At 36.6% G+C, this 8,223-nt stretch overlaps 1 non-coding gene across 1 annotated transcript; it reads right to left on the bottom strand.

Moving 5' to 3' along the window:
- Positions 1-921: 921 nt before the first annotated feature.
- Positions 922-1,085, bottom strand: Gm24624. The gene has a single exon (XR_003953219.1). It is a non-coding gene; the product is annotated as a U1 spliceosomal RNA (small nuclear RNA).
- Positions 1,086-8,223: the final 7,138 nt, after the last annotated feature.

Below are 8,223 nucleotides of genomic sequence, written 5' to 3'. Positions count from 1 at the left end.
TCTAATAAAAAAATACAAGTGTGGTATTACTAGCAAAGTGAAATATTTCTCTATTAAAAAATAAATGAGGGCTGGAAAGAAGGTTCAGTGGTTAGGAGAGAGAACCTGAGTTCATCTACATGGTATCTCTACCACCAGTAAAAAACAGTCCCAAGGGATCTGTCACCTTCTTTAGAGCTCTGCATGCTCTGGGTATGCATATGGTACACAGACATTGATGTAAGCAAAACACTTAAGTATGTACATTTCAAAATTAAAAATTAAAATTTAATGATGCAGAATGAAGATTTCACCTGGAGAAGAACAAGAGAACATATTAGTACAGCAAGTATTTAACAAATGCTTAACAACCAATATGTGTAAATGAGTTAAACATCAGTAGTAAGAAAATAACCTTATTTTAAAATGAGCTATGCAAATGGGCAAAAACATTACAAAATGAGACTTAAATTTACATTATGGTGTTATTTCAGATTTATCAGAATAAGTAAACATTATCTAGAAGATATAAGATGAAGGTCATCCAAAATGCAGACAGTGAGGAAGCACATATTATAACAAAGCCAATTATGGAAAACAACATGGAGCCTCCTCAAATAAGAATTGAAACTGGTGCATCTTACATATCAACTCATCAGAAGCTTGGCAACTGTTTCTTCTCCTTATATTGGTAATCATTTCATTTTATTCATTGTTTCATTTCCTGTGCAGAACTTTATGTTGGATAAGGTCTCACTTTTTTATTGTTGCTTTGGTTCCTCGTGTATTTGTTGTCATATTCAAAACATCATTAGCTATGAAGACTGGTATCAGAGTGATTTTCCATGTAAGAAAGTTCAGTAGTTTAAGGTGTTAAATGTAACTGTTTGATACATTTTGAGTTATTTGTTGCTATTGCTTTTTTTTTTCTTAATAAAAAATCAGGGGAGAGCGTGAATGCAGTCCCCCACTACTAAAAATTATGTAGTCGAGTTTCCTGCGTTAGGGGAAATTTCAGGGGTCAGCACAATGGGAGTGCAATGGATAAGCCTTGCCCTGAAAAAAACACCTTCGTGATCACGGTATCTCCCCTGTCAGGTATGCCAGGTAAGTATGATATTGTTTATTTTTTCCCCGGCACCATTTATTGACAAAACCATCTTTTCCCCATTATGTGACTTCAGTGTTGTGGATAAAATAAAAATCAAAACAAACAAAACAAACAAACAAATAAACAAAAGACAGTTTTCACCTTAAAGAGAATAAGGTACTGTTCTTGTAATGATGTTAAATTTCTCTAGTTGTTCTTTATTCTTTCCCATGTGTTGGCTATAAGTTAGAAGAACTTTTACTTCCTCCACAGAGTATGGAATGCACTAGAACAGAAATTCAATACCCTCATAGAATCCTGGAAGCAAGGTGCATTATGCCGCGGAGGTTACAAGCTCAGAGTTACAGTTTCTATCACTTTAGTACTGAAATGCCAGTGAGACTTCTCACCTCACAGTAACAACTATAGAGTCACTGGCATCTAAGCTGTTAGAAGTTGGAAGAGGTTGTATGAGTATTGTAAATCCTCAGTTATTCCTGCAGATACAGTGGATAACATTGCAGACAAAGAGTGTTTGACACCAGAATCAACTCTGTAGTATTCAGTGTCTTAGTAGCCAGCTACAGGCATGTCGATAACTTTAAAGGCCAGTTATACATGGTGGTAGAAGGAGTTCTTCAAAAAGGCAGTTGTAGTGTTGTCTATAATGGTGTTGATAGGAATCTTACCTGTACAGAATTGCAAAGGCCTAATGAAAGTTAGTGATGGGTATGGGCTGCTTTTATGTGCATCGGTGATTAAGAGAAGAATGAACGATGTGCTTTAATGATTTGCAGGGATCAGCTGTGGTTCCATGCATACAGGTGCTGACAGAAGCAATCATGGGAAGAAGGGTCAGCTATTTGTACACAATCAGCTATGGAAGTCACAAGAGGCACCATCAGTAGTCAAACTGCCACCACCAATCTTGGCCATAGGTACAAATTGTCATAAAGTAATTTCCTTTGGGGTTCCTTGGGGAGGTTGGTACCTATGTATTTTTCTCTGTCCCTGTGGTAATGTCTTTGAGAATGAGAGGTGTTGGCTTATGCACATAAAAAAATGTGCAATTGGACTGTGGACCAATGTTACTAAGCAGCAGCAGCAGCAGCAGCAGCAAGTTTGTTTTGGAAGAAGGCTACCTCAGAAAGCTCTATCAATACTCAGAACGTGACAGGGCTGATAAGCTTAATTTACAGTATGGAGAGATTGCAGCAGCTGCTTTGTGTAGCTGTAGTTTACAGTACTAGCATAGGTTTCCTGGAAGGAGGAGGGAGAAGCATAGTGAGGCAGTGAATACAGTCTGCCAAGGCTGCAGGACCAAGTGCTATTACAAAAATGAGCTTTGCTACAGCAGTCTTATAACTATGGTGGCTCAAAGAAACAGGAACTCAAGCTGAGGTCAGGTTTTTAAAGACTGCCAGAGGGGGGGAAAAAGATGGCAGTGAGGAAATTGTGTGAGGATATGTCTTAGTCAGGGTTTCTATTCCTGCACAAACATCATAATCAAGAAGCAAGTTGGGGAGGAAAGAGCTTATTCAGCTTACACTTCCATACTGCTGCTCATCACCAAAGAAGTCAGGACTGGAACTCAAGCAGGTCAGAAAACAGGAGCTAATGCAGAGGCCATGGAGGGATGTTCCTTACTGGCTTGCTTCCCCTGGCTTGCTCAGCTTGCTCTCTTATAGAACCCAAGACTACCAGCACAGAGATGGCAACACCCACAAGGGACCCTCCCCCCTTGATTACTAATTGAGAAAATGCCTTACAGTTGGATCTCATGGAGGCATTTCCTCAACTGAAGCTCCTTTCTTTGTGATAACTCCAGCTGTGTCAAGTTGACACAAAACTAGCCAGTACAGGATCTGAATCAGTTTTCTTGGCAATTGTATTTATAAGTGGTAGAAGCAGCAAAGGCTCCCTTATGGACAAAAATCACTATAATTTACAACCTCACAATTTGAAAGATGCTCAGAAACTCAGGCTTGAGATTGCATATCTTGCCTGAGGTCTGTTGATCTCTTCAGCAGCCAAGTTTGCTTGAGTCCTATACTGAGCAGATCAAGTGAGCCATGTTTATTCCTGACATAAAGTTAATGATATAATAATACCCAGTTTTCTTTATTTTTATATTTCTCCATATCTCTTATGTATTTCTCTCAGAGAGCTGAGTATTTACAAATGGAGCCAATTGTTTGGCAGTATATTCCAGTCTTTGTAATGTGCAAAGAAGACATGAATTCTAGAGGAATTTCTTGGCTTTCTATGTGGAGCAGAACTGGCTTTAAAGAAAGGTCATTCAAAATATGTGGCTCTAAAAATAAAGAAGAAAATATAAACACATATACATACGCACATGTATACACACACATATATATGTGTGTATATATATATATGTGTGTGTGTGTGTGTGTGTGTGTGTGTATATATATATATATATATATATATATATATATAACCAGAAAACTTGCCTTTTCTCAAACATGAATCAGGCATGAAGTTTTGTTTTTGTTTTTGTTTTTTTTTTAATAGTCACTGGAATTTCTTGAATGTTATGTTGCCTAACATATATATGCTAAAATGTTAATCTCTGGTTTGATAGCATTTGAGGGTGAAATGTTAGGATGCTAATGAACCATATTGTAAAACTCTTATGGATTAGATCCCTACACTTGTGAAAGGGAATTGAGAAAACTCTTTTAATCTTCTTTTTCTATGTAAGGGTATAGTAGAATATAATAAGAAAAGAGCCTTCTGCAGTGAAGAGAGCCTGCACCAGAATTTGAACGCATTGGCACATTTATAAGGGATGGAAAGTCCCCAGTACCCAAAAGATAATGTTCTTTTTACTATTTATAAGACAAGTTGAAAGGACCCTGATATAGCTGTCTCTTTTAAGGCTATGCCAGTGCCTGGCAAATACAGAAGTAGATGCTCACAGTCATCTATTAGATGGAACACAGGGCCCCCAATGGAGGAGCTAGAGAAAGCACCCAAGGAGCTGAAGGGATCTGCAACCCTATAGGTGGAGCAACAATATGAACTAACTAGTATCCCCAGAACTCATGTCTCTAGCTGCATATGTAGCAGAAGATGGCCGAGTTGCGGTCATCATTGGGAAGAGAGGCCCCTTGGTCTTACAAAATGTATATGCTCCAGTACAGGGTAATGCCAGGGCCAAGAAGTGGGAATGGGTGGGTAGGGGAGCAGGGCGGGGGGAAGGTATAGGGAACTCTTGGGATAGCATTTGAAATATAAATGAAGAAAACATCTAATAAAAAAAAAGATACATAGCTTGTGATAGCTGGAAAGTAGTTTAAGTTAAGACAGTCATAGTACCAATTATTCCCAATTATTCTAAATCATTATAGCTAGTACACATGCCTCAGCCTAATAAATGTAATATGCACTGTATTTGTGTGAATCACGGTACCCTGTATCTTTTTTTTTTCATGTTGTTTATATACTGTATTTCCATTTTGAAGAACTCTCAAACATCCTTACTAGGTCAATATTATATAAAGTTAGTATATGAAGCACTTTTATTTTATTTAACTTTTAGAACATTTATTTTATTTTTATTTTATATGCATGAATTTCTTGCCTGCATGGATATAAAGCATTTGTGTGCTTATTGTTTGAAGAGGACAGATGAAGATATTTGATCTCCTCAAACGTTAAAGAAGTTCATGTGCATCCAAGAGCATGCTTAGACACCAATTCTGGTAGTCTGAAAAATTAGATAATGTTATCTGATAAGCCATCCCTCTATTCTTATACATAACTCTGTAATCTAGAATAAAAAAGTAATTATAGTAACTTTTTCAATAAATATCTGATATATTAAGCTTCCAACTTGTTTTAGTAATAATAATGATAGAGCAAATATTCATATTTCAAATAATTATTTTCATTTGAATTAAAGTTTTTAAACATGAAATGCTTTTAGTGCTAATTATAAGCTATATGAAAGTTTCCTATTAAGCAGAAAGGAGTAATATATACATGATATATGAAAGTCTAAGAGATCCATCCATTAGCTGACTGTGAGCATCCACTTCTGTGTTTGCTAGGCCCCGGCATAGTCTCACAAGAGACAGCTACATCTGGGTCTTTTCGATAAAATCTTGCTAGTGTATGCAATGGTGTCAGCGTTTGGATGCTGATTATGGGGTGGATCCCTGGATATGGCAGTCTCTACATGGTCCATCCTTTCGTCTCAGCTCCAAACTTTGTCTCTGTAACTCCTTCCATGGGTGTTTTGTTCCCACTTCTGAGGAGGGGCATAGTGTCCACACTTCAGTCTTCATTTTTCTTGAGTTTCATGTGTTTAGCAAATTGTATCTTATATCTTGGGTATCCTAGGTTTTGGGCTAATATCCACTTATCAGTGAGTACATATTGTGTGAGTTCCTTTGTGAATGTGTTACTTCACTCAGGATGATGCCCTCCAGGTCCATCCATTTGGCTAGAGAAAGTACCCAAGGAGCTAAAGGGATCTGCAACCGTATAGGTGGAACAACATTATGAACTAACCAGTACCCCGGAGCTCTTGACTCTAGCTGCATATGTATCAAAAGATGGCCTAGTCGGCCATCACTGTAAAGAGAGGCCCATTGGACACGCAAACTTTATATGCCCCAGTACAGGGGAATGCCAGGGCCAAAAAGGGGGAGTGGGTGGGTAGGGGAGTGGGGGTGGGTGGGTATGGGGGACTTTTGGTATAGCATTGGAAATGTAAATGAGCTAAATACCTAATAAAAAAATGGAAAAAAAAGGAAGTCTAAGAGAAAAGAAACCATCATAGCACCTTAAAATATCACCAAATTGCACAGTAAGAGTAAGAAAAGAAGAAAGTAAGTTAAAAACTGAAGTAATTTACAAAATACCAATAGGAACAGGAAGTCGCTGTCTATTATAATTATTTTAAGCATAAATGAATCAAGTATTCAAATCAATATTTAGAATGACTACATTATTATTATGAAGTTTTACAGACACAAGAAACACTGGTGAATGTCGCAGAATTACATATTTGAAGTGACATAAGCTAGGCACAGTAAGACAAATAATAAATGACCTCACTTGTCAAAGTAAAAAGAAAGAAAAGAAAGAAACCCTTAATAAGCCTGAAAGAAGAATAGTAATTGACAGGATTTTGATGGCTGGGAATAAGTGGAAGATCAGTTCTGCACCATCGTTAAATTTTGGAGAATTTAATGCATAACATTACGATTAAGTTCATAAAACTGTGTTTTGGACATGAAATTTGTAAAAAATATATATATATTTAAACATCTTCTGTACAAATATGTGTTTAGATGTATAATACATTAATGCATTAATCTTATTACCATCATTATTTCACAGTCTATGAATATTAACCCAGCAACATGTCTGACACTATTAGTGCACACCTTTAATCCCAAACAATGACTACTAATCGAGAGGCGGACAAAGTGGTGGATCAGAGATAGGTTTGACAGAATGAGTTAGAGATAGGATATACCCAAGTCTTATAAGAAGAGAAAGGAAAGAACAGCTACTTAAGAGCAGTAGAGGGAGAGAGGTGGAGTTGAGTTTATGGGTACAGTACAGTTCAGTTGAATGCAGTTGAGTTCAGTTTAGTTTATACAGTCCATTCAGTTCCATTCAGTTTGTGGAGTTCAGAGGCAGTTTTTCTAAGCAGAGCAATTCAGTCAGAAGCCAAGAGAAGCCAATTAGAATCAGTCAACTTGGAGATGAGTTTGAGCCAGAAGAGCTAAGGTAAACCAGGCAGCCAGAGTTTATGAAGAGCTAGAAATGGTGCATTTATTCAGCAGTATGCCTTAGAGGCTGAAACATTCTATGCCTAATTTAGGAGATGGAGGCTGGAAGCTGAAACCCTCAGGGCCTGAGTTATAGAACACTAGATTATACAGAGGCTTGGAGCTTCCAGGCCTAGGGATAGTTAGATAAAAAATTTGTGGGCTCAACCCAAGCAGTTCAAGTGATGTATTTATAAAGGCTGGGTATGACTTTCATGTCCTACCTTCCTTTGAAATGAACTAAAACACACACACACACACACACACACACACACACACACACACACACACACACACATATAACTGTAAATACAGTCACATTTTTTGTCTGCAACATAAATTGCTAAAGCAGGGCATATGAAACTAAAATAAAATTAAGTCTTTGATACTTCTGAATTGTCTTTATAAACTCAAACTTAAAAATTTGCAGTGCCAGAAGATAGTGTGACCTAGTGTGAGACAAAACACTCCTTCAGGGATTAATCTTTATTACATAAAATAAAACTCAATGAATAAAATAGTGAGTTCTCATTACTTCCTCAACCTAGGTCATTATAAATTATGGAGCACAACAGAATGCTACTGTTTTCACTTAACTTGGATGTCACTGCTTAAAGAAAGGAACTAAGTCTTGGCTCAATGAGCCAAAATTCATATGGCGTTTTTAGCATTTGATTTCTTGATCAATCAATTGTCCCTCTTTACATTTATTATAGTCTATTGAGTTATATTCTAATAGTTGTTCCCTTACAATATTTTACAGATGTCTCAAATATTAATAATCTATCTTCCAAGTATTCCAAGTCTCTCCTTATTATAGTCTTCAATTTCCTAGACATTTATTTCCTTTGAAATTACAGCCATTACAGAGAGTAACTGAGCCACAGATTTGACATCTTCAGATACACAAAAGTGGGTTCTCACAAATGCTATTCCATAAAATTTCCAAACCCTGATAGATACTAAATTGATTTCTTGAAATAGTTATTAAATTTTAGTGTAACTATGACTATCAAAATAATTATCCATGTTGTCCTACACACTAATCTCTGTTAAACTACTGTTATTTAACAAAATTCTTCAATCTAATAGAAAGAGATTTTATTGTTATAACTTTCACTCTTTAAAGTACAGTATGTCTCATGCCTGTGTTTAAACATTGCTTAAAGTTTATTATGTGTGTGTGTGTGTGTGTGTGTGTGTGTGTGTGTGTGTGTATCATATGGAGTACTTACATGATTACATTTCTATCAGCTTTCTAAATATGTCTACACCTCAGTCTATATTGAATGTTAAGGTCACTAATTTTAGTCTAGATGTATCTATTTCAGACTATATGAAAAAATC

This window comes from Mus musculus, chromosome X, assembly GCF_000001635.26.
Source record: "Mus musculus strain C57BL/6J chromosome X, GRCm38.p6 C57BL/6J".
Lineage (NCBI taxonomy): Eukaryota > Metazoa > Chordata > Mammalia > Rodentia > Muridae > Mus > Mus musculus.
This window is presented reverse-complemented; position numbering and strand designations above follow the sequence as displayed.